Genomic DNA, 18,793 nt, shown 5'->3' on the forward strand with positions numbered 1-18,793 from the left:
TGATGGCAAACCATACAAGCACAATCATTCACAGTATGGTATCTAAAATAGACAAATTGTAATAAATACACAGTTCTCACAAAAGAAACACTCTGCCTCCTTATTTTCTTTGAGCTGCTGCCAAGGACGGAATGTGTTATTTTCACAAATTATTCTCCTGTACGCCTTTTAGCAAGAGAAGCCTTTTCAGCTAGGCAAAATCTCATAAAAACTGCATACTCTGAAAACAAATACTCCTCTGAAAACAAACACCCCACAAAAAGTCGTTTTAAAACAGTTATCTTGCCCACTCTTCCAAACAATACATGATATATGAGAAAAATCAGTTCTGCTGCAGCAGGTCTGGCCAGAGGTTAGCAGTTTGGTCAGTGTCTGGGGCTCCCAAGTACCCATCTGCAGCTAACTTGATCCCTCCCTTCATTTTCCCGGCTCCTTCTCTGAGAAATTCCCTGCTATGCAGAATATCATGCTATCAGCAGCCAGCCTTGCACAATGCTTCCAAACTGCCCGAGCATGTCAAAGGAGCCGGGAAGCAGAGCCTGCTTGCTGGCTCTCCCCAGCAGCCCTCTGAATGACACAAACACAGACCCAGACTTTTAACAGCTCCGGTCCCACCCAAGTGCATTTTTCTTTTTTTTTTTTTTTTTTTTTCTTTTTTTTTCCTCCCCGTTTTAACAGGAAAGACAACTTCACAAGAAACATTCTGGCAATATGCTGCTGTGCAAGTTGAAGGCTGAAGACAAAAACGGATGCCATCTATTGTCAACAATACTTCTGTGAAAGGCTGCCATGACGGACATCTGCTTCAGCAAGTATCAGATCAGTTACATTAACCAGAGCTTTACTGTATCTGTATCAATTACGCAGGGAGACTGCCTTTATAGTCAGGCTGCCCTGAAAGCCAGGTATTAAGTTGCAAAACTAAAAGCAATTCACCAGCCATTACCATACTAAAAACTTTTTCACTGCAACTCCTTAAAAAAAAAAAAAAACAAAAGAAGGAGAAAAAAGAAAAGGACAGCTAGATTGCTCCACTAACAAGCCTGCTACAGGATCTCAAATGGAGTGGGACCAGCACAGATCCTGCTCTGCACCCAAAGCCTTCTGCCGCATCTCCTCATTAGGGTCCACTGGGGTGGGCAAGCATGCACCCCCTCCACCCGCCCAGCACAGATATTTCCCTTAGTTCACCACAAACATCTGGAAAGGGGGGAGGGGGGGGGCACAGAGAGAGGAGGGGAATAAAAATAGCATCCGACACTTTCGCACTATTTCCACAGCTCGTTAGATTTTGCATGCTACTTAATCTCTAGTCGTAACGCGAATGCAGTCAGACCAGCTCACTCCCAAACAAATACGTATCTTAAGTCCTTACCTCTGGCTGAAAAGTTTTCAACTAGTAGGAAGGAAATGAATAACTAGCTGCCTGGGCAGGAGCACAGCAAGAAAGGCACACCAGCAGCCTCACACACAGCCCTATTCAATAAAACTACAGCTTTTCCTTGGCCCCTCCCAAAAGTCAATGCTAAGTGAATACATATCCCTTATGTTTACAATTGGCAGGCAGCGGTATGCATTGTCCTCAATTTATTCTAATAGGCAGCCAATGGCTACGCATAAGCCAAGGTGGGTTCAGCCTGCCTGCAGAGATGCCTGTCATTCCCTAGGCATGCTCAGGAAGCCACTCATCAGAAAACCAAGACCTAAAAAGCTCCGAAAATTCGTGCAAGCTGCCAAAACTGTCTTGCTACATGCCCTTTTTTGGTTATCCTTAGCAGGGCCTCTGAAAGTAAATCCTCTGTCAGGAACAATCATAAGAAATGTTAATCTTGGAGAAAGAGGCTGTCTTGTTGAACACAAATGAAGCTTAAAAAAGGAAATACACTGAATGGAAAGGGACACAGTAAACATATTTACTTTTTGCACCAGTTAAAAAAAAATCAAATAAATAATTTCACCACAGCTAAACATCATTGTATTTTTTTTAACGAGGACCACATGTAAAAGGGAACAGAAACACTCTGCTGGGCAAGCTTCATTCTGCAGAGACACCAGTAGGAAAGGCACATGAAAGATGAGTTGGCAGGCTTCACAGCCCGTTTCCATTTCAAATAGCACAACAGGAGTTACATATAGAATATCCGTGTTCTGAAAAATAACTTTTAAAGGCATTCAGAACTTTGATGATGATCCTTAGCAAGTTGGACTAGTTGCATACACAGGTTTAGTTTATAGGTATACAGCTAATTATCTAGATATTAAAACTGTTTCATTTACTATGAAAAGCATCTACGTCTACATATTATGACCAATACTTTTCACTGTCTTTGAATACCATGATAAAAATTAATCTAAGCTTAATCTCTTTTTTTTATTATTTTGCTTTAGTGATTGCACACTATTGATAACTTCCCCAATTATGCAGACAGCTTAAAAAATGAAAGAACAGATGCAGACTGAGGCTGAAAACAAATGAGCTACATAAACTAATTAAGAAAGTGTGAAAATAAACACGAAAATTATTGCCTAGGAGCACATGTGCATGTACGAGCCACTAAGCAAGGCTTCAGGAGAACTGCTGACTTCCTCTAAGGGGACAGGTTTCCAGATCCAGAGATACTCTGCAGATTCATATTTGACAATAATATAAACAAAACCAGTTAGGGGGAAAATATGTGTAAGATGACTTTGCCTCTGAATGGGCTGAACTATTTTAATGCCTTTCTGGGTCTTTTTTTCTGGCCACTGGGCCCCACAGATTTAGTCACATGTGTAATGCAAGAAGGATTCAGTCCACAGACAGTAAACTAATCTTTATAGCATGAGAGGGGCGGAAAAAAAGAGCACCAAATCTATGCAGGTTTACAGCAAGCAATCATAATTATTTTAGTGCCGTTATAAATTTCATAGCTTTATGTGATGAAGTAAAAAGTGGCCTTTGTTTTTGGAAGGCACCTTTTTTCTTTGTTGTAGCAACCCTTCAAAAACTTCTAATGCCAGATATCTTCCATGGTATGGCTGTGATGGTTTTAAATATTAAAAGTAATACGTACAGCATGTATGTAACTTTGTTTTGCAGGATTTACCAAGCAAAGGAGAACAAGATCCTTGTTTGGTCATTCCATTAACTATAGAATTTATTAGCCTATATATCAATTACTAAATAAAAAGAGGCAGTGACACTTTTTAGGAAGAAACGACAAATCTCTACTGGATCTTACCATCCCCTAGATTTTCAGGGCATAAAGCACTGAAGAATCCAGGCGGAGAAGTAAACAGGATTAAGGAATGCTGATGGTCAGAACAGAAAACTGAATGTTAGAAGGTTCTCGTTCCAGCGTAGCCACCAGCCCCTGCAATCTCAGTGCAACAGGGAGATAGCAGGTATACACTACCTAAAGCTGAAAGCAAATTTTTTTTTTTAGAGACTTACCATAAATTTGATGCGCCCTCGTCAAAGCATCCCAGACTCAGTGTTCCAAGTCATTTTTCCATTTAAATTCTTCAAAAAGACTGATTTTGCTTTGGGGAAATGACATCATGAAAAGTAAAGTTTGTGTCCTTCTTGCTGAATTTCACTTAAGAGAAACTTTTGAATTCCATGACTTGAAACTTTGAAGCCAACAAACTGGCACAAATACCATAGTTTTCCCGGAGATACTACTGGAAATCTGAGCTATGAAGAACGCAGAGTTAAATTCTAGCAGGTGGCCTTTTGCGTCCTATGACTAGAAGCCACCTGTAAAAGCCTGCTGTGAATAAATGATTATAATATGTCTAAATCCACGATTGTAGGAATTTAGGGAACTATCACGGTAGCCCTGGCCCTCACCACCAGGGCCATCACTTCAGCCATGCCTTCCTACCCCGTTTGCTTTAACGATCAGAGACTCTTTGTGTCATACCACAGAGCTAAAAACCTTTTGGGGAGCTGAATAACCCAACTCCTGGTTTATGTTCGCACATACAGGACATAGAAAAAACAACATATACAGAAATACAACCCCCAAACCAAGCACAATTTTAATATTGATATCTTATCATTGTAAGTAAGGGCCCTGCAAGTGCTCATTGCTAAGCTCCTGAGCTCGATAACTCGGGACAAGGGTGGGACTGCTTGTGATGAGAGCCAAAGTGCTTGTGTGTGCTGGGCTGTTACTGCGTTCTTGGAGACCTAAGCCTGCAGTCACTGCCTCAGAAGAATCATGTCAGAGGTACCTGGAAATCTCTGTCGAGACTGTGGCTCTTGCAGATTTATCAATTTTTCCTACAAAATTTACAATCTAAAGCGGAGGTAAGTCTGTGGTCTAGAAAGTACACTATAAATCATCCCCTGGGAGGCAGGTCTGTTGCTGCGTACAGCCACTCTGAAGAACTTGCATTTTGGCACCATGGAGCCCTCAAGACTCAGCAGGCAGCAGTAGCCAAAGGGGCCGCTTGGCTTATTGCTGTTTCAGTCCTTCTAGTGCTTTCTTTCCAAAGCAGCTGCAATGGCAGACCTGTGCTCCCTGCCTGGAAAAAAGTCTTTGGGGTATTTGGGGAGGGATAATCTTTTGCTTTTCCAAATGAAGTTGCTTTTTATTATTGAGCTTCCCAAAATTATTTTTCTTCTCTATTTGACATAGTGCACATTGCCATTACTGAGTAGTATGGAGTCTCCCATCACTGTCATTTCAATGTCTTCAGCTGCCACTTCAGAAACAAGGAGGAAATACGTTCCCCACCCCTGCACATTCCCACAATACAGCAAGATGCATATAGAGCATAAAATACACCATGGGGAAGGCCGTTCTTACCACCTGTATCTGGCCAATTTGGTTCTTGCCTCACACACCCAAAATCTAATTTTTTGGTTGTCTCCACAGCTAACAGTGGGTCAAACTGTCTAGTGTTAATGGCATAAAGATAGAAATCTTCAGAAAGGAGCTTCTGTCCTGCAGATAGCACAGGTGCTCCATGTTTATGTTGGGAGACCAAAAGCTCTGCTAAGAGAGTCACAGGTCTGTGCTGGGAGTAACTGCTCCTATTCCCCAGAGCAAAGACAGACATAAAGAGACAGGCTTCCTCCTGCACCAGGGTAATGAAAACATGTCACTCATCCCTGCTGACACAAAAGCAGTCTTTACTTCCAACGCTGGTAGCAGTAACAAAGGTGTGACATACTGGAGTGCTGGCATGGGTCACAGATACAAAAGGTTATAATCCCCACCAGCAGCAAGGGTCATCCATGGAGTCTGGCAACCACAGCTACAGCTGAACGCTGCTCTTACTTTAGCAAACGCCTTCAGACCCGACAAGCAGCACTTTTATCTGTCTCGTCTGGGTTCCCTTCACAGCACCTTTTGCAGCTATGCAGTGCAATTGTTTATTGTAAAAAAAAGTCTGCTGTTCTTTATCTCTGAGCAGGACAGGGAAGGAAGGGAGTTTTAACACTTCCAATGGCAAAATATGTCCCTGGAGGATCACCTGGCTGTATATGGCAAGGGCAGAACCTTGGTCCTACCCTGTAAACCCTCTAGGGAGCTAAAGGAGGTATCAAAAGACTACATCTTGAGAAAAGAGATAGGATTCCCTTCCCTGGCAACATAAAACAAGCCTGTCCTGCTCCTCACTGTATATTGGAGCATTCAACAGTGTTGAATATCTCCAAGGTCCCCTGAAATACTAGGCACAACTTCATCATTCATCACTTTCAGCCTGCCCAGAATGTTGTTGCTTTTTAAGTGCAACGTCATGATCAAAGATAAGGAAAACTGTTGTGAAGTTACACAAGATGTCCAGGCTAACACCATCTTGCAGGAAGTTCTGTTGCATATGCCAGGGTAGGTGAGACCTACGCTTCCATGGACAGGAAGGAGGACTAAACCTTCTTTTGCCCCCAAAGGACACAACTGCCCTAGGAACTGGGTTGAATGAGAAGCATACCCCATGAAAAGTCAGCACGGGGGGAAGTTGAGGAGGTGGGACACCAACTTACATTTATGCTCTCTGCTCTCTGTACCCTGGTCAGACACAGGGTGATAGGTAGGAGCACCCTCTCCAGCAGACTTTGCTTTTTTCCTTCCTTGGTACAACAGAGCAGCAGGCAGGAAACGTGCCATGCACCCTGGGCTAGCTCACCCCTCCTCTCTTGCTCCAGGCCAGAGTGGAAAGCATGGTTTGGCTCTGCACATTTCTCATACTCCTTCATAACATAAAGAGAGCACAGTGTGGGTTCCCCCCCCCCCCCCCCAGCAGATGATTTCTAAATGATGCTATGGCTATGCTGTTTCCACAGCTCATCTGAAATCAGCCTACTCTTATATACAGAGGATACAGCCCAGATGGTGGTGCTCACAGCTGTGCACGTCTGACATGAAGGTGAGTAATCTTAGATTTGTGAGCAAGCCACCCAGGTGGCAGGTCTGTCTGGGGGATTGCTTCGAAGGGCGTGAGGGAGAAGCCCACACACCATGAGCAGATTTGATCATCCTTACGATTACCTCCTGGGCACAGACAAGCTGCTTCTATGTTAGAGAGGCAGAGGGAACTTTTTAGGAAAATTTTACACATGCTGCTTCAGGCAATATCTTTTGGCCTGGAACAGCACAATCCATAGGACTTCAAAGCCACCAGTGCACTCAAGGAGGGTGTAAAAGCTACTACAAAAGAGAGCAGAGGAATACAAGCATCTCTTCAAACACAGGGCTGCATGCCGTACAATGTCAGTCAACTGGAAATAAAAAAGTTAGCACTGCTTAGACACAGTAACAAGGACTAGAATGCAGATACTGAGCAGGACGTGCGTCTGTCTTAACACAGAGGGATGTTCATCTTTCTTAACACAGATGCTGGCCTCAGCCTCCCTGGGACTTGCATATATCCAGTGGAAGAGACAGAGCCCTCCGATGGGTTATTCACATTATGGATGTTCAGCACTTACAAATGGGAACCAAGGCACCAAGTTACTTAAAGGCACTTAAAGTGACCCAAGTCCCCCATGAGTGGCAAGGACTGCATTCTCTTTCCTTCCTGAAAGGCACTATGAGTCTTCTGGGTGGTAACAAAAGCAATAAATGAAAAAAACCAATGGATCCTGTTTAAAGGAACCAGAAGCAGGAACCAGAAGCATGCCATGCATCAGTCCATGCCATGATAACCAAGCAAGGAATGCAGGGCAGAAGATGGTACCAGTTTCAGCTTGCATGGAGGTATTGGGAAAGAAGTGACCCCCTGGTATGGGGAAGAAAGACTTACTTAGCATCCTCAGAGTAAGAATTGGTTCAATGTTTCCAAGAGCAGCACTCCCTCATCTTGAACGTAAGAAATGAAGAAGTAGGTGTGTAATTATGTATCATTTCCATTCGTTTTGCTATGGCATATCTGCTCATTTCTGCTAGGTGCAGTATTTTATTTCTCTTGGTTTAGCCAACTACATGTATGAAAAGCACATTCATATACTAAAAAGAATAATCAAAACAAAGAAAAGGAATCCCATAACCTGCTGGAAAGAGACATTTTACCCACAGTAAGAAAGAATTAATCATGGACAAAGTGACTTTACCTTACTAAAAGCAAAACAAACAACATAGTGGCCCATATTCCAAAGAAAACAGAACACCTGCACTTTTCCACTACAAAACTAAGCCTAGCTACAAGCACACAGTGCCCCCCAAAGAACAGAAACTTCACAGCACCTTTACTTATTAGCAGGGGAAAAAAACCACCAACCCACGACTCTTCTGGATTGCTTTTGAAAGCAGGGCTTTTATACACTTTTTCTGCAGGCTAACATACGTTAAGGGAACTCTGCCCTTAGGGGTACCCCTTTTCCTGAAGGGCATGTTCTCTTCTCTCGCACCAACTATGGACAGCAGGTGTGTATTTTTTTCCAAACACCCATGTTTTCCATCGCCAGCCATGAAAAATTACACGCAATGAAATTAGCAGTGCTCAGAAAATTTGCACACATTCTCAGTTTGCCTTGGTTTGAGAAAAATCAGTGCATTTGCTCAAAAAAATTGCACTGTACATGCTCCTTCTTTATAAATTTGGCTTTATTTTCAGTATTGTTTTCCAGGCAGAAAAGTTGGTTCCATCATCTACTTTTGCAACTGGGTTACAAATTTCATAGCTGCTGGTATGGGTATTTTGAGGGTGAGGCATATTTCCTGGCCTTGATTCTCCTCTCAGACAAGGGTAAACCAAGTGTCAGCCTAATCAAATCAATATTCTCTGACATATCCTATTGTTACAGCAATGTGAGAACCAGGCCCCTTTGTGCTCTGATGCTAATAAACTATTCAGCTTCAGCAGTTTGGCTCAGGCAATGAGCAAAGGTTAGGTCTCAGTCATTAACTTGAATTCAAACGAAAAACACAACTTTACTGGGTAAAATCCATTTAAGTCCCGCACATGCCCATGTTTGCAAACAATACTTTGATCTTTGCTTAGGTCTCCTGTGCAGCTCTGGCTGCTGTAACAGAATTGAACACTTGCAGCTGCTTCTCTAGGGCCACGTCCCTAGGGATGGCAAGCCATGGCGAAAGGCACCTCAGGCAACTGAAGGCTGCCCTTACTCAAAAAAATCAAGTAGAGATCGTTGGTAGGCTGCTGGCAAGGATACCCGATTCCACTGGTATTTGTTCCAAACAGCGAATTTGTTACTGTCCCCATTTTATCCATGCAACACATGCATAAGGGGAAGAGCTTGAATGCAGTCACCACATTCCATCCTGTTCATGCTATATCTTATTGTCATATATACCCTATATCTCCCTCCAGACCCAAGAAGCTCTAACAGGCCACGCTGCATGTCTATAGAGAGGACCCAAATTTGCTTTCTGTATGGTAATGGACTTCAGTTCCAAACAGGTAAAAACCAGAATGATAGAAAGCAAGGAGTATTGCTCTACTTTTAGAGATGGAAAACAAGGTACCGAAGAGATCCACGTAGATCCAGCTTAAAGCCACACAGACATTCAGCTGATATTTACGCGGTTAATAAGCCACCCATCACTTAAGACTTCAGTCCAATGTAGACCTGGCTGTCAGCAACTTGCATAACATCATGCAGGCAGTGTCTGGCAGAGCCAAGAAAGGAACCCAGTTCTCCATCTCAGTGCAACCCCTATCAAGAGAGGAAACCTCCCACTGAAAGACCAGCTTCGCTCACAGCAAGACAGCGGGGCAAGCTGGAGAGCGGAAAGCGGGCAAGGAAGGACTGTGCTAGGCAGGAACAAGCTATGACATTATAGGGGACATAGAGAAAACAGGCAGCAGGGGACACAGAAAAAGTCTGGAGGACAAGACTTGTTAGATACAGCAGCAGACGCAGCACTAAGAGGAACGACATGGTGAAAAATGGGAGAGACAAGAGCACCCAGCCCCTACTTTCACACTCCTATTGCTATTACATGCAGAGGGCAGAGCTGCACTGTCCCAGCTCAGAACAAATCAACCAGCTGCAGTTTGTGCCACAATCTGAGCAAGCACAGGCTGTGCAAGTGCTACTAGCACTAGTGAACAGAGTTGTTTAGTGCCCTGCACCATATGCTGTCAGCTTATGTGATGCAATGGCAGAGCCACAGCCAGGAGCCAACTAGAGCAGACTGTGGCTGTGCCAAAGTAACACGAGGGTTCTGTGAAAGGAGCTACATGTGAGCCAAAGTACATCCCTCCCTCAATCTTCCAGCCATGCAGTCACTCTGGACAGAACAAGCTTTTGCCACTTCCTTGGAAAACTTCTGCCACCACCACTGACAAGGAATCTATAAGGCAGAGGAGTAGGCATAGCAGACAGAGCCTCCACAGTAGCCCCAGGCATTTTGCTAAGCCAAAACCTCTACCTGCCCTTGGGTTTATCCGGTGGAGGGAAGGGGAACTGCAATATCTGCCTCAGAACAAAAGAAAGAATTAGAAGCAGGAGAGGAAGCAAATGACAAAACGTTAGTAATGCAGCTTATGTAATACCATGGACCAAGTTTGTTAACTTGGATATAAGAGTGCACCAAGTCCCTAACATTCATCTAGCAGCACATACTGCCAAGCCATCTTGTCCCAAAGCTGAGAGGTGTCACTGAAATGATGACTATTCCCTATTGCAACATGGCCTAACAATCTCAGTCAGGATTCAAGTTCCCAGGAGGTGGTCTCTCTGCTTACACCACAGCAGCAGCTTGCAGGAGGCACTGGGGCTGGTGGGATCTCCAGGTACCAAATCATTTGTGCACAGGCGGGACTCCATGCCAGCAATCCTAGGAAAGTATGAACCTGAGCAGGAGTTTCTCTGAAGGATGCAGCATTTAGTGAAATAGCGGACATAGCAGAACATCTGTCAATGCCCCCTGTCATATGGAAAGAGAAGGATAGTAGCTTTTTTGCTAACTATTCAGGCATGACATTTGCTTCTCTCCAAATCTAGACACGCCCAGCTTCCTCTTCAGTGCTCTGGGTAATGTCTTCTGACAGGCAATTTCCTGCAGCAGCTTCATTTAAATAAAAGAAATCAAATATGAATTTAAAAAATGGGAGCAGTACGGAAGCCTCCATGCTACATATTTTGAAATTACGTATCATTCTACATTTCCTATCCTCCAGTATTCCCAGTATGTCTCAATTATTTGTATTGACAAAGTAGCATGACAGAATTTCTCGAGGGGACACTATCAGGGGGCAGCTGGAGTTTTGAACTGCAGACAGCTATGCTATTAGTCTATGTAAGCTATATCACTGGCATAACACATGATGAGGTAACTACAGAAGTATACAGAAAAGAGGAGTAACAGCTCATATGTTTCTCACAGTTCCAGTCTCCAGTTCCTTTGCACTTCAAAATGGCTTTGATTCCAAGAGATCCCTGTGCTTTGCTATGTAAGTGGTGTAGCCACAGTTTATGGCAAAATCAAGGATGATGTAGAGTGTAGCTTTCTGCTTTGAGCGCATTATAGCAGTCTACTTTGGCCTGCCCTTTGGTCAGAAGGTGAAATTGAAAGTGCTAGGTTTAATTCTCTAGGCAGTGGTCACGCTTACCTGAAAAAAATTACTTTGTGACCTTCTGGCTCTCCCATGATCAGTGTTCATCATATACTCATTAAAATGTCTGATCTCCTGAGTGGCTCCAGTTTCTCTTTGTGCCTTTCCAGAATGACCCATGTTCACCTTCTGTGGCAAGCTCTGAACTCCTGAAATTTAGTGTAACCTCCAGCACATTGATATTTGCACAGTCAGTGCAAATACCCTATCTTTCTTCCTATTGTTTAAGACAGATGAAAATCACAAAAAAATTCAAATTTTCTTTTGTTCCTTCAAGAACAATTCACAGCGACTGAGCACCAAGTGCCAACTGTATGAAGCACATTGTTATCAATTAGAAATATGTGATACTGGGGGAAAAACTTAATCTTTTTCCCATTCAGTCCCTTGAATTTATATTTGAAGTCCTTTTTTAAATGCTTGTAATGATCTTCCCTCCAGTTCCGTTTCAGGAGGAATGGAAATACGATACTAATGCTCCTACTGGGTTTCTGGAATTCTTTTGTAAATCATGGTATCTCCTCAGACACTTCCACAGATAAGCCATACAATGTCAGGGAAGACTCCAACGCTCCTGTGGTTTTTTGCAGTGGTAACAGTGGACTGTTGGTATAAAGCATGTTCTTTGCCATCATACATGCTGGGTAGCACTATTTTGCTGGTTTATGTTTTACCACAAAAAATTGTCATGAGGATGTCCATGCGATACACATTCAGAGTACCCCCTCTCAAAGCAGATCTTGCAGCTGTCTGGATAAAATAAGGAATAAGGTTCTCAGAATACACACACATCCCCCCAAAAAAAAACAGTCTTTGAAAGGTTGCACTTTTCATATTAGAGATTGAAAAGACATATCTTTAAGGATATTTAGCATTTTATTTATTATTCATTGCATTTTCCTATAAAGGAAATAACTTATTCCTCCATGAAACTCTCCATGTTATCATATGCTACCCATTATTAAGGCTGAACCATTACCACATTCTTCTCATTTCTAATACTCAGTCTCACAAGCAGTTAAGAGCAATTCCCAGAGCTGCAAGTTTAGATACCAATGATGTAAACCAGTCACCAGTGGCTTATGGTTAATATCTTTATTATTTTCAGCCGCAAAGACAACTTCCATAAACAAAAACTAATCAATTAACTTCTTCTAAGCACAAATATGGAAAGAATTATGCCTGTCTTTACAAAAGTCTTTGCATCACTGTTAAATGTTTTTGGGTAAAGGAAAGGGATGTCCTTGACAGCATCTACCACATATATTACAGCCATCAAAATAAACATCCATACACCTCGAGTCAGAGCTGCTTCTGAGCATCAGAATGCATGCATGAGTTCCTAACTAATAGCTAGTGTTTGGATTCATTAGAAGAAATATCACAATTTTTACTTTTTCCAGAACTTATCACACTATAACACCACAAGCAAAAAGAAAAAAGAAAAAAAAAAAAAATCATAGTTGATAGGTTTTAAGAAGTGGCCTTTTTAAAGAGACTTTAAATTCATCATGGGTCAGAAACACATTCCTGCATTTGGTTGCCATCTTCTGGCATCCAAAGCAAGTCTGAAATGTTCCATATTTGATTGAAAAAACTGACACTTGGCTTATTTAACTTGGCTTCTGAGCAGTTATATACATTTGAATGCTTCTCCAAAATCACAAGGGGTTTCCTTACACAGATGCTTGTAATGCAAACATCAAAGAAACAGCTTGCCCAAGTCCAGCCTGATTGGTGACACTTCCCATTTCTGATCAGATCATGGATAAATTCACCAGTCTTCAATGAGATACCAGATCTATCTGACAGACCCTGAACCAGACTATAAAACAATTAAGCTGCTGACTGCATAACTAGCCAGTAGGATAGCTATACATACCAGAATGTATAGCTCTGTGTTTCAAAGTATTGTCGTTGTGCCTCCAGTGTATGTCAGGAACTCATAAAATCAGTGAGAGGATTTGCTCATTCTCCTCAGCCCACATAAGCAGGACTTACTCCCCAGTTTGCACTGTGCTCTGCTGCAGAATCCCACTGGCATTCGCTGTGCTCAGTACCTGCCTGGAGCCATGAAATATAAGTGATGCAACGCCATACTCTACCTCACAGCAGATGTGAACCGTTTCATCCCCTACCCATGCCAGAGGCATGTTAAATACTGTGGAGCGTTAAATACTATTTGCACAATGCTACAATAGAGCAAAATTCTATTCAAACACTTCTCTGGGGTGGTCAAAGTCCAAAATGTCTGCTTCATGGGAAATTCAAACATTTCAGGACTATCCTTGAGTTCATTATTTAATTGGAAGGAAGAAAAAAATTCTCCAAGTAAATGAAATTTCAGATGTAACTTTTCTTGACAACGTCAAGGATGTCCTTTCTAATTCCCCACTGAGCTTTATCTTAAAAGATCAGAAAGAGGTAAACGCCAGAACAACATGCTTCAACTGCTCTCAAAATTTCTTCAATAATGTTTAATCAAAAAGAGACAAAAATCAACTCCTGTGAAATACATTCCAGTGAAATTCAGAAGATCTGTAAAAAGAGACTCTAATTAAAAAAAATTTAGATCCTGCAATAATATTATTTATTCAATGTTTATTATCATGGTCTCTTTTGGAAGTCACCAAGGATATGTGAAGCACAGAGAAATATCTAGAAGAGTGTGTAGCTTAAGCCTTTTAGTACAGCAACCAATTTCCCCCTTGCTTTTTCAACTTATCTTCCAGATTAGTTGTGATTGATTATAAAAGTCATATAGTACAAGTTCTGGCTTACGAACATGGACTTGATACACTCAGAAGGATTAACAAAAGACATTTTGATGATTTTCTCCAAGAGAGTAATTTTTTTATAACCTCTCTGTACAAATTCAATCAGGAAAAAAAATATATTGGTGGCTACATACTGCAACAGTATGGGAAATTGGACCGCTTATTGTTTCAGGCCCAGGCCACCCAAGATTTGAGAGGATTTGGCAGCTTTCATAATATATCACATGAGAGACTGGTTTGACAGACAAACAAAACAAAAACAACCCAGATGGCTGTGCTTCCCTCAGCTACAAGGCAATGCCATCAGAGAGATCTTTACTCACATAGAAGCATTTTAATTTTAAAAAGGTCAGATATTTTTCAAATATCTACCTTTCCAAAAAGTCTTTGCATTGATTCTAGTTTGACCAAAAATCATGTTTTCCTCAGGTTTTCCTTAGGCAAATTTATGTAAATCCAACAGAAAAATCTTAAAGAAAAAATCCAAACAATCCAAACCGCACAAGATCTCTCTCCAGCCTCTTTTTCTTGTTTTTCTCCAATATTAGATGCAGGAATGCATACATGCTGCAAGTACATAATTTGTTGTGCTAATCCAAGTATTTGGATAGTTCAGTCATCAACCCATCTCTGAATTTCCTGGTTTTACTGTCTTGTTATATTGATTTTTCTCTTATTATAGGGCTGCACATTTTAGCTATATTTTATTCCCTCTAATTAATTCATAAAGAAAAACTATGAGATGAGCATCCAGAAAAGTACTGAAAAAAAGAGTCCACTATTTTCCACAATATTCCCTGGTAATAACTGTTCTGACTTCCAATGCCAGTTTGCTTCCTTGGCTTCCACTCAGCTTCAGTGCATCCTCCCTGTTTGAAGTCATGTATCTTTACAAGCATCTTTTTCTGCCACACTGCTACAGGCTCGGATCCAGACTCTGGGCAGCCCTTATGTATACACAAAGCTGGAAGGCCTGGAACACGGCCTCAAAAGGAGATGGCATTTTGACTCAGAGTAACAACTTTGGTACATGACCACATGCCAAAAGCAATGCCTTACCCGTAGCTATCTGTTCCGAAGAACAGATTTTACCCATTCCTGATTATTTCTAAACAGTACTGGCAATTTACGCACAATGGTGCTTTCCAAACATCATTACTGATGTTTCCTATTTTTTCCTGGAAAAAAAATTGCCCAAATTGTATCCATCCACGTGTCCACAGATACGCTCTCTAACCTGACTTTTCATTCCTCTTTCTTTGTTACCTTTCATGGCTTAATAGCTTGTTAATATTCCTAAACAACCACTCTCTATGGAGATAGAATCATCAGGGTTCCCACCAACATAAATCACTCCTAATCTTTGTTTAGTTTGTACAGCAATCAGGAATATGAAGTTTACATGTAATATGACCAGGGGTGCATGGATGGAAAAAGACTTTTACAAAACCTTAGCACCACTAAAGCTATGGAAAACATCTAGACTATTTTGAAATTAAACTATGTCCTGCCCTTTATATTACTGTCATGATGTGTGCAGCATGGGCACAGGAGTTAATCTGGGTTCTGGGATTTGTGGAAAAGTAGATGACAGGTGCAGATGGCCCAGTCATTAAGTTTTCAGAGAGCAACAGCTGTTGTTAAGAGCTGCTGTTCCTATGTCTTAGCCCCAAAGAATCTGCTGGCCTACAGCCCTTGACTTAATAATGACAAAGCTCCAAGGAAGAGTTGCAGGCTGGAGCAGGCTACCATGATCAATCCCCAGGGGAGACGAACTGTTAAAAGGAGAAACCACTACCAGAAACTAACAGAAATCAGGATAGAGAAGGAAGAGAAAGGAGGTGGACACCCTCCCTGGAGGGGCCTGTCAAGTGGCATGAGGAAATTGTATGTAGGTTTGCAAAGCAGTATTTTCTTTTTTTCTGTAGTTGTGCATCTACCATGAACTGTGCCCATGAGTACAGCGCACACGTGGTTTGAAAGTGCCTTTGCAAAATACCCGTGTTTCTTGCTTTCACCATTCATCATGAAGGCTCCACAGGACTAAAAAGAACAAGGGTAGAGACAGGGAGATGGCATAAAGAAGAGAGATGAATTTGTACAAAATTGGAGGAAACTACACGTCAGAGCCATAGCTCCCCAAAAGGGGACAAGGGACAGATCCCAAACCCCAGAAACTTGCTGAGAGGCCACATGTACACATACAACCCAACAAATCTGAACGTTACCCAGGATGAACAAGTTTAAATGGGCTGCTGAAGCTCAATATAACAGCTAGATATGTAAGACTGTAGGTCAGTTACTGAGAACTACCTATACAGTGTAGCAGTGTACAGTGTCTCCGGTGGGTACAAGCAAGCGTTTGCTAATATAGCCTTAGACCTTACATACAACAGGGGTAAATCAATCAAGTCAAGCAATTTCCAAACCCATTCCTTTGTAATACAGTCAAACTCTACCTGTTAAAATACATAAAAATGCAGCATTTCATTTGTGCTGTCATCGCTACTAAGCCACCATACCTCCTTCTCTTTCTACAGAGGTGCAAAGCCTTCACCTAAACCCTTTAAAAGTGCACAGTTCTGCTCCTTCTGTGTTGCAGGCTTCCTCTGGACATGACAAACACCTGAGTGATCTTTGCAGCCCAAACCAGACTAAAGATACTCCATATACAGCACTGTAAATAAAGACACATAGAATGCACTGTGCTCAGATCACGGCAGTCCTTAACGAGGTGTCAAGTCCTTCAGACCTCACTTGCTCATAAGCCAAGTCTGCACAGTAAATATTTTCTGCCGAGAGAACAGCAGCAGATCCTACAGCCAGCAGGCTCCGCACAGTCAAGGAAACCTATAACACTGGAGAAAGGGGTTAATTTCCCCATAAAGGCTTTTGTGCTCCCCAAAAATACCAAAAGTTCATCTACGACACAGGGTGTTCAAGGGAAGGAGTGAAGGTTTGTACAGTATAATATATTTCAGTGGGAATGTGCATAAAAGGGCAACTCTCACGTGAATTATCACTTCACTCAGCGAAGCTTAGATTTTTATTTCCATTTAACGTTGGGTCTTCTCCATGCTACAGCAAAAGTAAACCTCTAAACCTGACCTGCAGTGTAGGCGAGTGTAATCCAGTCCCTGCCCTAATTAGTTGGAAGAAATGTGGGAAGGAAAACTGGGCCCTGAAGGAGGGGAGCAGAGACTTGAACCAGTCTCTCCCTCATCCCAGTACCTTAGCAACCCAGTTTGTCTCCTCCAAACAGCACTTTTTGCCAAAATGGAAACACTCCAAAATTTTGGTGCAAAATTGTTTTGTGCTGCTAGAGCCTAGCACATAACCAGAGGGGGGCACCTCGGTCAGAACTATTATGCATTTAGATTGTGTAGTGTAGCTTATGCTTTATTTTTTTAAAACGATGGCTATTTTCTTGCTCTACAGACTCTTGATTGCTCAGCCCCAGACACCTATTCTGCAAGTTAGACACATGTTGTGAGCTGTTTATGCTGGTCACATCCTCTGTGTAAAACTTTTATGACTTTTTTAGCTTTTTATTGTTATGTATTTGGCTATCGCAGCACTCAAGTGTGGCTGGCCCACCTTTGGGACCAGTGTAAATCAAGTGGGACAGTAGTGAGTGATGAAGGATTTTATAACTCTGAGGAACTGGATGAACTCTTTCCCTGTTGTTTTAAGATATTTCTATTCCCTTTTCTGAAGGCACAGGATATTCCTAAGAAAATAGAAAGCTGGATTTTTGTCTTCCCCTATCCACTGTGCATGGAGTCTCTTCAGATTTTCAGCTTTAACTCCTTCTTTATAGAACATGCACACAAACGTGACAACTGCTGAGAACAGACACTAATTTTCTGCATACACTATCTTCCTCCTCCTGTTATATCAACAGCAAATGCAGATTTTTTTAAGCTGATTTATTTTGAAATTCACCTTGATGAGTCTCTTGATTTACAGGACTTTTCAGGTGATTCCCCATCCAGACATTTGCCACACTGAAACCTCAATCTGACTTTCAGGAAATGTGCAACCTACCAGGGCAATGATCAGCTCTCTAAACACCTACCATTTTATTGCGTCCCATCCACCTTTTTTTTCACTTGCTTGTCCTCCATCACACCCAGAGCTGTTTACATTCAGTGCAGGGCCCAACAGGAGTCCCCACAGTGCATGGAGGGGACTGGAGTTACACATCAGAGTTAGGACTTCACCATGAATTCAGATTTCTCCAGGACGTCACTCAGGCCCTACATAGAGCCTTGAGACCCAGCAAGTCTCTCTTTAAACAAGGAAGAAAAAAAAAAAAATCTATACTTTGAGATTGAAAAGAAAAGATAAACCAAACACAGCTTCCATCTGAGTTTGCAGAGCCTGGACCAACTCCTCTAATTATTGAAAACATATCCTGTTAATAAAATCGTATATTATTTCCACTCAATGCCAACAACATTGTTAGCTCTTTCACACCTGTCCACTGCATCAGTGAATCAACTACTGGACCAACTTATTTCACTATTGTGAACATATAGTGCTGAGAAGTATAGCCATCTAAGAGGTAAGAGGCATACTAATACGGATGTCAAACCCTCACAGGGATTTTGAGCTCTGCTGAGCTCATGGGATGAGCTGAACCCACGAGAGTCAAGTTCAAGTCCTTTCATGATTAAAGAGCTACAGATTTTAGTAGGCAGCAGTTTTTGCACAGCTACACCATGTTCTCTTAAGTGGATGCACAGTTTTTGCTGTGCTGCTTGCACTGTGAAGTGGCTGGACAGAAAGGCCTTTTTCACTACCAAACTCTTATTACATAGTAAATTGGGAAGGCTGTTTCCTGAATCAGTCTGTCAACTATATAACAATTTATTATAACCAATTTCAAATCAGCTCCTTTTGCAACTGGAAGTTATAAAAATAAATAAATAAATAAATAACAATTCAGAAGCAAGCTTTCATCTAGGCTTGAAGACATCCTACAGATTTTTACCCCTTTC

At 41.9% G+C, this 18,793-nt stretch overlaps 1 protein-coding gene across 8 annotated transcripts in view; it reads right to left on the reverse strand.

Annotated features, from left to right (window-relative positions):
- CALD1 (caldesmon 1) overlaps positions 1-18,793 on the reverse strand; it is a 246,248-nt gene that overhangs the window by 201,229 nt on the left and 26,226 nt on the right. For 4 of the 8 annotated variants that reach the window (XM_080391498.1, XM_080391494.1, XM_080391493.1 and 1 more), the window contains exon 1: positions 1,376-1,637. The exons of 1 other annotated variant lie outside the window; for it this stretch is intronic. The gene's annotated coding sequence lies outside the window, so the exon portion shown is untranslated. Of the gene's footprint in view, positions 1-1,375; positions 1,639-18,793 lie in introns of those variants that run through there. 3 more of the 8 variants (XM_080391504.1, XM_080391501.1, XM_080391496.1) reach the window with 2 other exon arrangements.

This window comes from Falco punctatus, assembly GCF_963210335.1.
Source record: "Falco punctatus genome assembly, chromosome: 6".
NCBI lineage: Eukaryota > Metazoa > Chordata > Aves > Falconiformes > Falconidae > Falco > Falco punctatus.